At 36.4% G+C, this 15981-nt stretch overlaps 2 long non-coding RNA genes across 2 annotated transcripts; both read right to left on the bottom strand.

Annotated features, from left to right (window-relative positions):
• Positions 1–13374: 13374 nt before the first annotated feature.
• Positions 13375–13880, bottom strand: LOC119717777 (uncharacterized). Its single transcript, XR_005268079.2, has 3 exons — positions 13712–13880; positions 13540–13560; positions 13375–13441 (listed from the first exon to the last, which is right to left on the bottom strand). It is a non-coding gene; the product is annotated as an uncharacterized lncRNA (long non-coding RNA).
• Positions 13881–14453: 573 nt separating this feature from the next.
• On the bottom strand, positions 14454–15726 carry LOC110352944 (uncharacterized). Its single transcript, XR_002402771.4, has 3 exons — positions 15634–15726; positions 15477–15545; positions 14454–15267 (listed from the first exon to the last, which is right to left on the bottom strand). It is a non-coding gene; the product is annotated as an uncharacterized lncRNA (long non-coding RNA).
• Positions 15727–15981: the final 255 nt, after the last annotated feature.

Here is a 15981-nt window from a genome sequence, read left to right on the forward strand (position 1 = left end):
ACTGTTTGGTACAGTAATGTTCAGAATCAGCAAACAAATGTCTCCTCTCCCCACCCACGCATCCCTCAAATGCTCTCCGGCTCTGTAATCCATAATATAGTTGAGTTCAGTCTCGTCTCATCCCACATCTAGAATAAATCCTTCTGAAATGTAAGTAGAAATCATGAGGGATCACACATGGCTCTGGAACTTAGAGAAAAGCTTACGTGCTGAGTGATGTGATAGGGATCGACAACATCAAAGCTGCAGACAAAATTAGATTCTGCTGCCTGATACACAGGACTGATGGTTACCTTGGCAAGATATTCTCTGAAATTTATGATCATGTACTGCAGGGCTAAACTGAGGAGAAAATGCTTGCTGCCAGTGCAGTGGTTTGTGTGTAATTTAATAAACAGCAGCTCTCTAAAGGCAAATACAGGGTGCATCAACCTTCCCAGCAACAGTGAGTTTCACCTTTCCTAGGTAGGATATGAGCAATATTTTAAAACTAATCCAAGCAGGCTCTCAGGAGAACAAGTAGTATTCAAATGTAATCAAGGCAATATGAAATTGTCTCTGTGGTAACTATTGGCACCTACTCATAATGTATTGCTCAAATGTGCTAACAGATGCACTGATTTTTGTCTTTTAGGCAGATTAAGATGCTTGCTCTAAAAATACGAGAGCACCTTTAGATTAATGTGATAGTGCTTTAAAATTAATTTTTACTGTGTTGGGTGAAAAAGTTGTGTGTGATGACGCAAAACCATTCAGATCGCCGGCCTCCAGAGTGGCATTTAAGAGGTAATATTGCTGAGCAAATATATGCCCACTCATGCAGTGCTATCCAGCACACTCCATAAATTAAAATTAATTAAACTGAAGCATCATCTTTGATGGGAACAGAATTTTCATCTGCAAATTTAATAATGAGTAACTGTGTAATATTTTTATCAAACACCTCTAATTCTATTAATCTTTAATTGACTTGTGGCACCTTAATTTCACATTCCTCATACTTCTTTAAGGGAAAACCAAAAATGTACAAAACTGCTTTAAAAACTAATAGTAAGGGAAGCTGTGTATTTTTGACCAGATGTGACTCAATGCTGCAGAGCTAATCAGGGGATTTCCTATCAGTTTTCTAGGAATTCAATTTCTCTAAATTTAGTCCAGTAAAAGTAAGACCAAATATTAGTAATATTTATCAGTGTTAGTATTTTACTGGCAAACAGTACTGACTTCAAGATACTTAAAGCATAGCAATACAATAGAGCAGAAAAACATCAAATTATCTAGCTGAAGGCTGCTATATGTGGATAGACAGATGAAATAAAATTTTGCACCGTTAAATGACCTGAAAAGTGACAGGAAAGATTAAAATAAAGAAAGCAATGATTTGTTTTCTTGCCAAGAGCATGGCTTTCAGAAAGAATCAGAGATTAATGCCCAGAGAAGGGGAAGAAGGGAATGCCTGAAGGAAAGTAACTGGAGGGTGAGTCGGTGGTTGGAAATTCAGCAGCAATACCACCTGCATCAGCTGAAGAGGTCGGCATCCTCTTCTCTTTCCAACTGTGCCTCACCATCCTGCGCTGTGCATGCAGCTGTATAGTCAGCCAGACCAGGAGCCTCTCTGACTATAAAATAATTAGGAGAAGAGGATGTTTTATAAAGGACATGAATAGATCATTTGGATAAAATTGGGAAAAAAAGGAAAAGAAAGGGGAGTGGGGAAAAGATTAAAGTCTTGCGTTCATCACAATGGGAATGTCAATACAGTGTTGACTAAAATGTGGAACCTCAAATTATTGTAGAAATGAAATCCGGAGTTTTGAAGTAATTTCTGTGGAGTTTTACTAATTTCTTCCTATTTCCAAGGGCAAAAAGGCCTGAAAATGGGTGAACTAAGTATAGAATATGAATGGTCTGGCTCACAGGGCAAAAAATTGCCACACAGCAGATGACCATGGAGCTACTCTTGCACTTCAGAGTTACACACAGAGCAGAGACTATAGCTTGGGGGGGAGACAGATTACTTTTTATTGCCATCTGCTTAAATGAAGGCAGGTGTTTTTCTTCCCTTCCACCTCTTATTAGACTATTGAATTTTATGTGACTACTTTACTACAATTAAAAGGTACGTTTCTCACCCCAGTGTAACCTCCATCTCATTACAACCACTCCTCCAACAGTCTTTAGTTTAAACATCAACTCATTCACCTATCAGGAAGAACAAACAGAGGACTTAGTTCCTTTCTGGTTGTGTTCACAGAGCATACTTGCACTGAACTGCTCTGGTTGCAGCAATTTTCTTGATAGTTGCTGCATGGAGTCTACTCTGTTCATCATTTCTTTTCAGATGACACTTCCTGTCTCCAGTGCTATTTTCAGTTTCTTTTAAACTGCAAGCCTTGATATTTATGAATAATACCTCTAATAATGCCTCTGGGTAACCAAAAGATTTCCATTAATTATCTCAGTAAGAACTGAAGAAAGCAGAGCAAATATATTATCTGAACGGAACCATGCTATCAAAAAGGCCTCCCCACAACTGCAATTTCAAAAAGGTCTTACAAAAAGCCTAACAAAATTAATTTTAGACAGAATTTAAAAAAGAGATAGGAGAGATGGAAAAGCAGAGAATAGCTTCTGTTACTAAGGTATTTATACAACCTTATTCTTTTTTGTTGTTGTTGAGAGCATTTAGACAGCCATTGCTTTTCAATTTTTGTAATTCTCCATTATTTCAGCGTGTAAAATCTTAAAGAAAGAACAGGGTCTTGTTTCCAGAAGCTATTTCACAGAGCTCTCTTGGCAGTCACACATTGTGAAATAACTTGTAACAACAATTGTATTAACTGAAACTATAGAAAAAAAAAATCAAAACCAACAACTGAATCAGATCTTCTGAGTCACCTAGTTCACAGACAACAAATAAAGCAATGCCAGGAGCTAGATATCTCTCTTACTGAGGTTACCAATAATACAGGTCTGTGCGCAACTTAAAAAGGGCTGAGTTGCTCTAAATATCTGCATAATGGTTTAACAGAGATATTGTTCCAATATGTCACAGTCTTTGACAGAATTAAAGACACTATAATTTTGTGCATAAATACTTCCACACAATGCTTTCCATCCAAGCATCTCTAAAAACTCCAGAAAAGTTAAGAAGCAATAACATTTTTCAGCTAATTTAATGAACTTTATTTTAATAACGGGGGATATGTATTAATTGAATTTCTGACTGCAAAAGGAATTCTTTTACACTCTTTAATAAAGTGTTTTCAATTGTCATGTGTTGGATATTTCATATTCTTTTGAAAGAAGAAGAGAATGCATTTAGGTTGAGAGCATACAAAAATAATAATATTCCTTTTATCTTTCCAGCATTTCTTTTTTTTCTCCCCACTAATATGATTTAGAAACAAAGCAGATTTAAAAGAAAGCCAGTACATGTCTTAAAGATTACTTTGATAATGCTAATATGCCCTTTAAAACTGGGTCCAGCTGGGAAATTGAAAGGGTGACAAGTGGAACCAACTTGTATTAGGTTGGCATGATACCAGTCACTGGCATGGCCTAAATGACAGTTACAGCATCTGGAAAGTGTTTGATAAGGAAATCCTGTTACAGTGCAGTGCTAGATTTATTTATTTATTTATTTATTTGGTTTGCCTTCTTAAATTACAACTTAGAGGATTTTTGGTTTGCCATTTCCTCATTTCTGACAAAAATAGCATTGGTTTTTTTTTTGATTTTTTTTTTTTTTTGATTAAATATATGTCTAAAAATAGCTTTCAGCACTTCTTTTTGGTAAAAAGGAATTTTAACATAGACTAATCTGATCAAAGGCATCCTGGGTATCCTTCCACTCAGAAGTTTAAAATTTATGATAGTAGTTTACGAAGTACTTTCCTATGGAGGTAAAGAGAGAGTGTAAGCTCTTTAGCTGACCTATGACCTTGATATCTTCACTTTCACTGGAGGCAATCCCAGGGGAAGGATCCTACCATAGTAGCACTGCCTGCAGGTGTTTTATACAGAAGGCAACCAGGACAGAGTTGCTGCACGGAAATCTCATTCCTGGGTACAAACATGCTCTTGAAATACCAGATGGCGAAGTGATCAGCCAAAGACTAGATGGCTTAAGAAAAGGACCAGGCTCAGAGTAAGTAACTTGTCAAAGCACTATATTCGGCTTATTTGCTTCTATGATTTTCTCAAATACAAAATTTTCTTTGCCTTAATTAAGCTGTCCTATAAGCTTACAGGCCTCATGAAGCTGGTATGGCTGTCACAACTTTGTCAAAAGAGGTGGAGTATTTAAAACAGTCCTCCTGTCACTGACATTTATATTCCTGATGAATAAACACAGTCCCTGTCACCCATGACTTTCACAGGCATTTCCTGATTCTGAATTATATCATGATGCCAATAAAATACTCAGGGTAGATTACCTGAAACCAAGTTCACAGAATTTATCCTTTTTCAACATTCTACATGCTGGCTAATGAAAACATAAAGATCCAAGCCTGAAACAGTGCAAATAGAAAAGAAATAGGTAAGCCATTGCAACGCATCTCAAAGAACAAATATTGGGGCTTACTTCATCACTGAAGGTGACTGAATTAACAAGAAGCAAAAAAAAAAACCAAAAAAAAAAAAAAAACACATGAAAAAATGAGCTAATACTGTGGTGACTTCTCTTGACAGACAAGGTCTGTGGGCTGCACGTGGGCTGCAAAAGAATTTTTGGAACTGTTAGCCAATTTCAGTCAGATCTGCCAGATTAAAAGTATAGGAACATAATTTTCTTTTCATTAAAAAAAAAAATATATATATATATAATAATAATAAAAAAATAAGAATTATTGTGTAGTTACATGAAGGATCCAATCCACATGGCGGAGAAGGCAGTGGAATTAAGCCACTATGACTTCTCATATTTCAATGTCAGTCAGCTATTAGATGAAAATCTGCAGGAAGCCAGGCTTCATTAATTAATGTCTAAACAAATTCTCTGTTATACTGGAAAATTCTGATGCTGAAATCAAGACATGCTACATGAGAGTTATCATTGTGGTAGCATTTTCATGTAAACTAAAGGCAGCTGACACCTGGAGGTAGGTATGCAAGCTTGTAAGAAACTGGACCCTCAGCCATACTGCGTAAAAAAACTGTTTGATTCTAAATAAGGATTTCCAATTCTCCTTACAACTGAAGTCTTAAAAAAATAAAAATAAATTTAAAAAAGCAGTTCTTATCATTTATTAACAAACATGTTATTAAGAGAATTTCTGAGACATTAAATGAATGTTATTTGTTGATTCACTTCATGATCTGTATTCTCTTTCCTCCTTCCTAACCTTTAAAGGGCAAGGAACCAAGACCTTAGAAGGTATCTTCTTCCCAAAAAAATACTAAATAATGAGAGTAACAGTCAGGCATACTATAAAATCTTTATTTCTCATCCATATCTGAAATAGAAATTCAGTTGGAAAAGACAGAAAAATCATCTTATCTGTCTTCAGTATTTCATAGATTTATTAGGAAGTAGCAAATGATAAGCAATTAAAAACTGTTAAAAATAGCTTTTGTAATGAAAGAGTAACAGAGCTAGGACCAGGTGAGGTTAGAAATCGTTATTTACAGACTTCACTTTCAATAAATTGTTTATATATCATTTCTCTTTTGCCTTTTTAGACTGTCATTGCCATGAGAATTAACAACTCCAATCTCAATCAAGCAATTCTCATTTTGAGAAGTAATATGCATTTATACACATACACACACCCCTTAAACACATATATGTATAATCCTTACATATGCCACTAACTCAGACTAAAATATATATATATTCATGTGCATTTTTCAACACATATTAATAATTTTCTTAACAGCTTTTTCTTGTCTGTGTAAATATATTGCAACACTTATCTCGGTATGTCCTCTGAGTAGTCATCCCAGAAGCCAAAACATATTAATGAGAGACTGCACAGCCCAAACTCTTGTTGATTTTCTCAGTCCATCCTACGGATGATAAAATTAGCAATAGACATCTTTGGATGCATATTTAAAATTTGCAGTTTTCAGCCCCTGCGCAGAAACAAACAAACAAACAAAAAAAAAAAAAAAAAAAAAAAAAAAAAAAAGAACAATAGTTATTATTCTTTGACGTAAATTATTTGCAGGTTATTTCTATATTTTTTTCCACTACAACTATGATAAATATATAAAAAGTCTAAACTAAAGAACAAATCATCATGAGAAGAAACCCCATACACAAATGACTGTTATTTGTACTCAACTGCTGTGAAAAGTTGAAACCAAATATTTCACCAATTTTGTGGCAAGGATTAATAGTACATAACTGTACACAACTTGTATGGGAAGAGTTCAGCCATTTCATAATCATCCTGATCAGCAAATGAACTTTAAAATATCAAGGAGAAACTATTCCAGACACCATTGATACCATTCCAAACACCAAAACAAGGCCTTTGATACTACAATGAACATTCAGTTACTGAACAATTGTTTATAATGATGAAAAAAGTAGTGGAAAAACAAGTATAGAGAAGTAGCTGACCGAGAGATTATGCAAACCAGCCAATAACCAGCAGAACTGAGAAGAGCCGAGTCTTCAGACTGCTGGTTGCCAGTCCCATCACAGAATTCTGCTTCACACAAGTATAAAGCTAAGAAAGCGTTGCACTTGTCTTCCTTGCCTCTCGTTAAATACGCAGTTAATGATGCACAAAACTTAAGTATAAGTGAAATCAAAACATTTCCAACTTCACAAACACACAAAATAGCAGACAAAACCTTCCTAGCCTTAAAATACATTCAAGTACATAGTATCTTCAAAAGGATGTCATTTATCATGCTGAATGAAAACAAATGTACTTGAATGACAGTCTTCACTGTTTGTTTTTTTTTCTATACAGTTGTCTGCACCAACTCGAGAAAATAAACCAGCTAAAAACAACTCTTAGATACATAGTCATCTTAAGGATTCATACGGCATAAGTGTTTTATTGATCCTTGTTATGAGATGCCATTTAAGACAGAACTCATTCCATTTTCAAGCACATACTTTACTAGTTCAATAAATGTTTCTATACTTTAATGATCAGATTGCATACATTAAAGCAGTCGTTGCTTTATCATATACCTTGGGGATTGAGATTCATAATGCATTGACTGAACTGCCAAATTTTCTAATAAGATGCCTGTTCTCCTGATTGAACTGTGAAGTCTAATAATATAATTCACTTGGTTTGGCGTATTTTATCGATGTCTCACTATAGCTCAAACCACAATAATGTGGTATCCAATTAGCATTTTGTAGTGCATGTTCAGCTGCTATTTTCTCAATAAGGAGAGGTTTAATGACATCTTCTACGAGAGCCTAGGCAACCGCTGGAAATTTTTCAGTTCAGCTTAGGCAGATTGGTACATAAATCCTTCCAGAGGGTGGCTTTGGCAGCCAGGTCAGAGTTCACATCTTGCATAAGGTATCAGACTTTCTTCCTCGTTACCACTTGTCGAGCTCAGTAAAAACTAAATTTCTTGTTTCAACTAAGTCTCACTATGAGCTTTGTGTGTGTGTGTACTTTTTAATGTCATACCCCAAATTTGTTCTGCTGATACCTCAAGCACTTCTCTCTTTGCCTATTTTAACTCTCAGTGATATTTTTTTTCCACTTGCCCAAACAGAATGCAGTATGTGCACAGAAATACACGCTCACCAGCACTGCCCTGAGATCTCTCAACTCTTAAAGTGCAGCTGCATAACAGGATCACATTGTCATATTAATGGGACAAAAACTACCCTGTAACTCACAGTTCAGCTCTCCGTATTCTAGAAATTGACACAAGAACATGAAATCCATTCCATTTTCCCATTTTCATCAACAGTGTCAAATAAATTGAAGACATAACTGGTTAATGGAATAGGTAATTCAGCTGACAGCAAATCTAATAAATCTAAGCCAGGTACCAGCTATTTTGCACACATACAGCTTGACCAGAATATCAACAAAGACAAAAACTGGCAAGAAGTATTTTATATATATTTATATATGTATGTATGTATGTATATATGCACCAGGACAAGAAGGATATGAACATAGCTGTTGAAATCTGTTAAGCAACATAGTTATGAATTATGTAATTACTCATCACTGTAGCTTCAAAATAAGCTAAATTATTACATCTTAAGGCTTACACTGTAAATGGGAATGGGCTGGTTAACAATAAATTTAAATAAGTACGAATTCTATTCGATATTGGACACAGTACTTGTTACATGGACATAATATTTCTATAACTTCTATATGAAAATAATTAGGGTATAAGAGGCACTTGCAGCTGCATCTCACAAAAGTTACTACAAGATGTGATGACCCATACCATACTCTGAACTGCAGTGCATGTGCATTCATTCCTGATAAAGCATGGAAATGAAGCAAATGACTAAATACATTGTAGAGAAGACACAGTCTGTAGACACAGCAAGACAGTTAAGGACATTCATTGATGTTTTTAAAAAGAAAAGGTTCTTTAAATTGTCCAAAATCTCAGTAAGATTATGAAAAATTCATTACCAAGTCAAAACATTTGACTGGTGCCCAGACCATCCTGTGTTACTTGCTGCTCTACTATGTTGCCAAATAATTTCTTTTGTCACAATAGGGTAGAGCTTAAACATGCCATGAACATCCCCTTTATACAAGGAATTCAAGTTCAGGTCTCACTCTAATCCCTGAGAGAAACACAGCTTCCAGTTTCATTCCGTCCTCACAACACTAGTTTCACGGCCTTCAGCATTCTGAGGCAGGAATAGTACTTTGATTTTTACAGCACATTGTAGAAAAATGAAATAAAGAAGTAGAGAGAACAAATTGTTCTGGGTAATCTGTCCTGCTACATTTCCCTATCGTCTTCAGCAAGCCAAAAATTCTTTTTTTTTTTTTTTTTTGGGGGGGGGGAGGCAGGCAAGAACCACAAATCTGGTTACATTTGTACACAGTGTTCCCAGGATTGCTTCATGTAAAGAGCATCGATCAGTCTTGTAAGTTCTGAGTTTGCCTTTCCTCTCTCAGAAACAAATGAATATACCTACAAAAGCACTGAGTGCATCACTTGAAGTCTCAGTTAAAAGAACATGGATTACAGTGCAAAGAAAACCAACCTTGCTTTCACAGCATTCAGAAGCTTGAGCTTATATTACATTTATTTATTTTTTTACATACAAATATGGAATTTTAGCGGTGATTCACATGTCTAATAATCAATATACCTACCACAATATATATACATACATAAACTACAAGCCTGAGTGCACTGTCTAATCAAATGAAATGTAGAAATGAAAAACTCTCTGTAGCAAGTATATATAAATGACTATGCTTTCCCTACCTTAAGACAAGTCTTCAGGAGCTTTTAAACAAGCTTGTGCTTACTCATGCATACAGTAGCTATATTTTTAAGACAACAGACAGCTATGTTAAATGAGCACTTACAGGTTTTCAGAATCAGTGCCTACAATGGAGAGCATCTGAAGACTATGTATTTTCTGTCTGGTAGTTCAAAAAACTTGAAAGTGCTGAAAAACTAATAAATAAAAATTAAAAAGCTACACACAGCTGATCAATAAAAGACAGTTTAGCTCAGTAATCCTCCTTAAATCAGCATAGGCCCCTGAAGATATATAACAGCAAACTATATTTTCCTTGAGGATCTGTAAACATTTTAGAGCTATTTACATTTTAAAATTAAAGGCAAACAATGTCAATGTAACAGAAGGCAGATGGCCAATCTGTCAGTAAACTGTTATTTCTTTTTAAAAAAATTTAAAATAATTTGGATTTCCAGCTATAGCATATTCAAAGTCCACAAGATCCCAAACCTACTTAACACGTTTTTTCTTCAGGCATCTTAAGCACAAAAGCAACTTGACTTTCCTTTGTATTTAACAATTTGGCAATATTAAACTCACCAGACCATTCTTAGCAAACATTCTGCTCCCAGTAAGAACCTCAGGTCAAACTGAGCCTTTTGAGGAACTCTGAAATACCACCTTCATCAAGTTTGCTTTCTAATCAAGCCAGTGGATCCTTGCAGATCTACTTGCTTCCTCACAATGTTTTAATGCCCCCTCAAACAAACTGCAAGAATTCAGAAACTGCTAGATTCAAAGGTTCCCTCTTCTAGAACCTGCCATCAACTAAAGGAAATTTTATATTTACTTATATATATGTGTATATATAAAATATATTCCAATTACAGTGCTCATTTTTTTATTACAGCTAGGAGATAAAATCTACACAGGGCTTACATTCATGCATTCCCAAAGATTAGGAGCTTCCTTCTCAAGAACCTTAATTCAATTTCCCCTTGAAAATGGTGCTCTCTTGTTTTAGTATTACAAAAAACAATCTCTTATTCCAATACTTTGGTGCAGTTGATGACCAATTAGTATTTCATAAGGGTACAAATTTAATACAGCTCCTCTCATACAGGTTAAAGATAGTGGAGCTGACGAGGTGCATACTGTATAATTAACAAGCCATACCTTCAGATACTCGTTGCCTGAAAAATAAACAAAAAGCTAAGACATCTCATAACATCAACAATTTTTATACCAGTACAACTCAGGTCCCAACTTGTATACCAAGGACTATATAAATGAATTTATAGATAAAAAGGAAAAATATCTATTCCTATCAAAATCACACAGCACATAAGCAGTAGGAGTGACTGAAGCCTAAATGCCTCTTCTCTTTTTTTTTCACAGCACAAAAAAAAATAGGAAAAAGCTGTTTTGCTGTCCTTATTGATGTTGACATGCAACCAAGAGAAATATAAAATAAATTGGAAATAAAAAATAGTATTTGCCTTAGTTCCTTCTTAATATCAATATGATAACGAACTGCTGCCCTCATGATGATCACTGAGGTTGCTGCATTAACACCTGCTGTAAGCATGAGAAAATAGCTATTCTGGTTGTCTTTATCACTGCTCTTAAGAGAAAATGCTTCAGTGATGCCAGCTGCAGATGGACCTCTTCTGTCCCCCCATGAATTTTGTGATGGAAACAAGAAAGTTCAATTGGTGGGGGTACTCCTGCCAGGGAGGGCACCACTGTCACAGTGCTCCCAATGCAATTCTTCAGTGCTGGGCACTGTGTAGAGCTCCACAGGTATTGAATACAAGACCGGAACCTCAATTAAAGGCTAAAGATGCCCCTTCCTTCTATCTCTCCTGCTGAGTCTTTTCAGAATTTCATCTAAAATAGAAGAATAATTTGAGCCTAAATTAAGCAGAAGAAAAATACAGGCCCCAAAAACACACTTTTGAACTCACTCATTTCAAGGAACAAAAGAAAAATGTAGTAAATATTTCAGAAAATATTGCTGAATACGCAAAGAAAATATTTTTTTTAAATGGCAACTTGGTAAAAGAATTCACTAGTAGTAAGGAAGCAGTCCAGTATTTCTCTGCTGATGAAAGCTGTGCCAAAGCACAGATGGTGCTATAAACTTTCCAGATATAGAGCGTAGGTTATTTTTACCATTTTGCACCTGCATATTTCCCTCCTAAAAATCCTGCAGAAGAGCAACAACATACAGTCCATTCCTCACGCAAAAAACCCACTCCTAGTATTACTCACCCTCTCCGTCCCCCTTCTCTATTATGTTTGTGAATAGAGAGATGGACTGAGCTGTGAGAAAAACAAGCATGCAAAATGTACTGGGCAAACCACAAAATCAAATTATCTTCTCTTCCCACCTCCAGCTCTGAAGTTAAGGGCACAGGAACCCAGAAGACAGCTCGGGACAGGGGCAGGCAGGACAGCACCCTGGCTGTGTGCCAGGGGAGGAAAGCCAGAGGAAACTTCTGGGAAGCTGGGAGTTGGAAACTTCTGCAGTATTTCTGGTGATGTTTACACCACCCAATGCAACGTCATGTACAAACAGCACCAGTTTGTGCTGAAGGAACACATTCAGGTGTAGAAGGCAGCTTACCTGAAGGAGAGAAGCACTCTGCCAGAGTTAATGTGCTTGATTTCATTTCTAATTCCTTGTGTACACATAAACTTGCTTTAGCTAATTTAAGCAAGCGTACAGCGGTGCAAAATCCTGTGAGGTCTGCAATTTTAGTCTAATTTAATGGATTATTATATCTTAAGCTAACAGTGTTCCTAGCTGATTTACACTAACCTGAAATAAATGTAGTTTATGCTGAAATAAGAGTGGCAACACAGTCTATTGGACTGGTTTAATGACACTGATTTTAAATTACACCTTAATTTAAAGAGGTACAGTAATGCATATGAACAAGCCCTAATGTTATGGCAAGTAATGCTTTGAATACAGAAAGAATGAATATAAAAAGCTATAGACATTGCTAGATTGTACATCTCAGCTTCTCAAAGCACAGCTCTGAAGAACACAGCATTAAATCTGACCTGGTAGTTAGCTGAGAAGAATAAATTTAGAATAAGAAACAATGTAATTAATGTTAATTTCTATGTGGACTTCCTGTAAATTATGCAAATTGAAAAACTCAGTACTTCTAAGAATCTCAATAAAAAAGGGGAAGGCCGCACTCATGATGCTGCATATATTTGCTTCAGTGTGGTAGGGGGAATGCTGTCAAGTTCATTCCTTTGGGGCTGATCCTAATGCTCAAAAAGTTTGAGCTGAAATACCATCAATTTCCTACTGGAAAGCAATCAAGGAACAGAAGCAAGAGAAACTGGGGCCATGTGTACAGACTGTAGTTGAAGTTATGAAAATCTGTCCTTTATTAATTGTTCTTCAGGAGGAAAAAAAAAAAAGTAACTGTAAAAATAGGTTTGTTAGTTACACATATAAAGGAAATGAAGTATTAACACCTACTTCAGCTCAGTTTGCTTAACTTATGCTGTGTTTCAAACAAGAGTCGTTATTAGCTATTTCTGGAATTTTTATGTCTCCCAAGATTTAGTTCATTATGCTGACAGAGAGTGCAAATAAAATATAATAAGGAGAAAATGGCAGTATAAAACATTGTGTTGTACTAGCTTTAAGACTAGCCTTATCTTTCTTCTGCAAAGCATACTCCATTTTCTTCTTAGAATGGGATCATATATAATTTTAAGAGTTTAGAAATAAAGATTCCCATTTTAGTATCTGTTTAATGTCAGTTGCTCACTATTTCATGGTAGGCATTGTGACAGTCTAATACAGCAAGACAAGATACTCCCACTGCCTTGCTAATTTAGTCAAAGGTGGTGATCACAGACCTTAGAAGTTGACCTCAGATTCTGTAAGCTCTTTTATTTCTTTATACCCTTCAACTATAAGCAAATACAACTTTTTAAACAAATGAAAAAAAGACTTACTCCTCCCCATGGATATAGAGCAAATGCTCAGTCTTGTTCTCCCGTCTCCTTCCTTCTTCTGCAAAACTGTGCAGATGCAGAGTAAAGCGTGTTCATTTTTCACAGCTAAGGGCAAATCCTTTAAGACTATGAGTAATAACTAATTAAAACAGATGAAGACTTACCCCTACATACAGTCTATGTCTCTTCCAGGGAGAAAAAAAAAAAAAAAAAAAAAAAAAAAAGTCATAATTTTATTATATGCATGACTCCTGGGAGAATTGATCTGCATTGAACTAGAATTTTATTAAGTTAGTCAATTAATTAATGATACAAGTCTCAGAGAGGAGCAAATACCACAGCAAACTACAGTCTTCCTGTTTCTTTACTAAAGTCTCCCCACTGCTCCACTGCACTAATCCAGGTTTATGGCTGCTTTGCATCACCAGAGCAGCACAAATTAGCCAGAACATATAAATGAATATGGCCTAATACATTTAGCAGAATGTTCTTGGGGTTTCTTAACCTGTTTTGGTACCTGAAGGAGGGACTGTGAAACTCAGCGGTGTATTCATGGAACACAACAGTTTGGATTAAAACTAGGTAACACAGCAGGCAGAGGTTATTAACCCAAATTCTTTAGCACTACCAGCCCAGGTGTTATCAGTCAGAATTAGAAGAAAACTGATAAAGAATGAATGAAACTGTAGTTCTAACTTTGCTTACTGCTACAAATAATCATTGCTGACTTCTAGCATCATAGAAATTAAATTCATCACTGAAACTCAGACCACGTGTATTGCATATAACGACCAACATTCTGTAACTAAGATGCCAAAAATAGGTAGGACTACATACATGTATTCTTCAGTGTAAGGATGGCCTTTAAGCAATGAACTCAACTGGTTATTTTGCAATACGGTTCTCCACTAGCACCTCAGTGCATGTTCTTTTACACGTTTAGAAGCTCCTCATTCCAAACACCTAAGTAGCTTCTTCCTATGAAACTCTGTCTCAGTTCACAGAGAAAAGAAACAATCAACAGCAAAAACAACAAACATTTTTGCTCCATTCCAAACATGTTAGGCCATATAAAAGGATTGATGTTATGCAAACCTACCCCAGGCCTCTGTTAGACCAAAGGGAGAGGCACAAGACCTGCACAAGCTTCCACAGACCTTTTTACAAACTGTAGTTGAAGTCTGTGTGTACCCAATTAGGCAGCTGTATTAGTAACGATATTGAATGCAGGCAAGCCCTCAAGGCTAATATATCTAGGGAGCCTAAAAACTACTGCAAGAGCAGAAAGAAGACCAGCATGAAGTAGCCTCCTCGTGAGGAGGTAGAAGGGCCAGGCCACCACACCCAGGAGGGGAGAGGAAGGTCCGAGGTCACTTGTAGGGGCAGGGGAGATGTAATCCCCAAGCAGAGGACAAAAGTGAAGTTAAAGCACCTGTCTCAGCTTTACGTCATTTCACAGGCTCGATCTTTAAGGAGATAAAAGCCCAGAATTTCACCCAGAAAATGCTGCCTGACAGCACAGTGGCATGCATAAGCCCACCTTTGTTGTCTCAGACTGGGCACACATTCAATTCACCGTCTTCACAAGTAACGCATTATTTGTATTTGCTAAATTGCTGAGGCCAATAAAGTTCAGTCTGAGACTATTTGTTTTGACTGTTGAGTTTCAACTATTTATCTAGGTTGGTTGCTCATTTGTTACTTATGCTATTGGTCAAATGACAAACATTTTTAGGAGGAAAATAATTAGGGCAGAAGGTAAATCATCTTGTTAGTGTGTTCTCTGAGTAAAACTTGAAGCCTATTCCTGTTGAAAAGCTGACGGTCTTTGCATTTTAATCTTGAAACAGATCCAGCAAGGTAAAACAGTATCAGAAGTTCAAGGGCTTGAGCTGTAGCCAAGAAAAAGGAAAGTTAGCCAAGGTCTTATTCAAATGCATACACAGTCTGTGAATAAAAGCAACATCCATCCATTCATCTCACAGAAGGCAAGAAGCAGACAAAAAATCCCACTAGCTCTGTGACTTAGCCTACACAGAGCAGAACTTAAAGCTGTTTGTGAAGAGAGTAATAAATTTCTGTCTTCTCAAAGAGCTCTGACCTGAGACATTTGATTCTTCTGTATACACACACAACCTCATGTGGAGTATAAAGGATTATCCAATGCTGTCTGTCAAGACACCAAAAACATGAACAATCAAAGCAGAAGTAAAATAGCTAAGCGGTAAAGCCAGCCACTGTGTATAGAAATTGTTTACAATGGAGAGCCAGTGTAAGACTCCAGAGAGGTCTGGGGTGTCTAATTCTGAGTCTTCCCGAAACTCCTGCGTTTGACAAGATGTATTTATACACAGTTCTCAAGAGGATGATTTATGCCACTTTTATCAGCCTATCATCAGGAAATGCAAACGCTGAGTCAGTTCACAGCTGCAGACGGCCAGAAAGATTAACCTCCCTTGTTGCTATTGGTAGCAACTGAAGATGAAGGGAAGCCATGTAAAGTTGGACATGATGGTATTTGCTGGAGAGCTGTAAGACAAATATTAGTAATGAAGAAATGAGAAAGTTGCAAGTGGCATCACTCTGGAGCCAAAGAATGGCTTAAG

This window comes from Anas platyrhynchos, chromosome 9 (assembly GCF_047663525.1).
Source record: "Anas platyrhynchos isolate ZD024472 breed Pekin duck chromosome 9, IASCAAS_PekinDuck_T2T, whole genome shotgun sequence".
Taxonomy (NCBI): domain Eukaryota; kingdom Metazoa; phylum Chordata; class Aves; order Anseriformes; family Anatidae; genus Anas; species Anas platyrhynchos.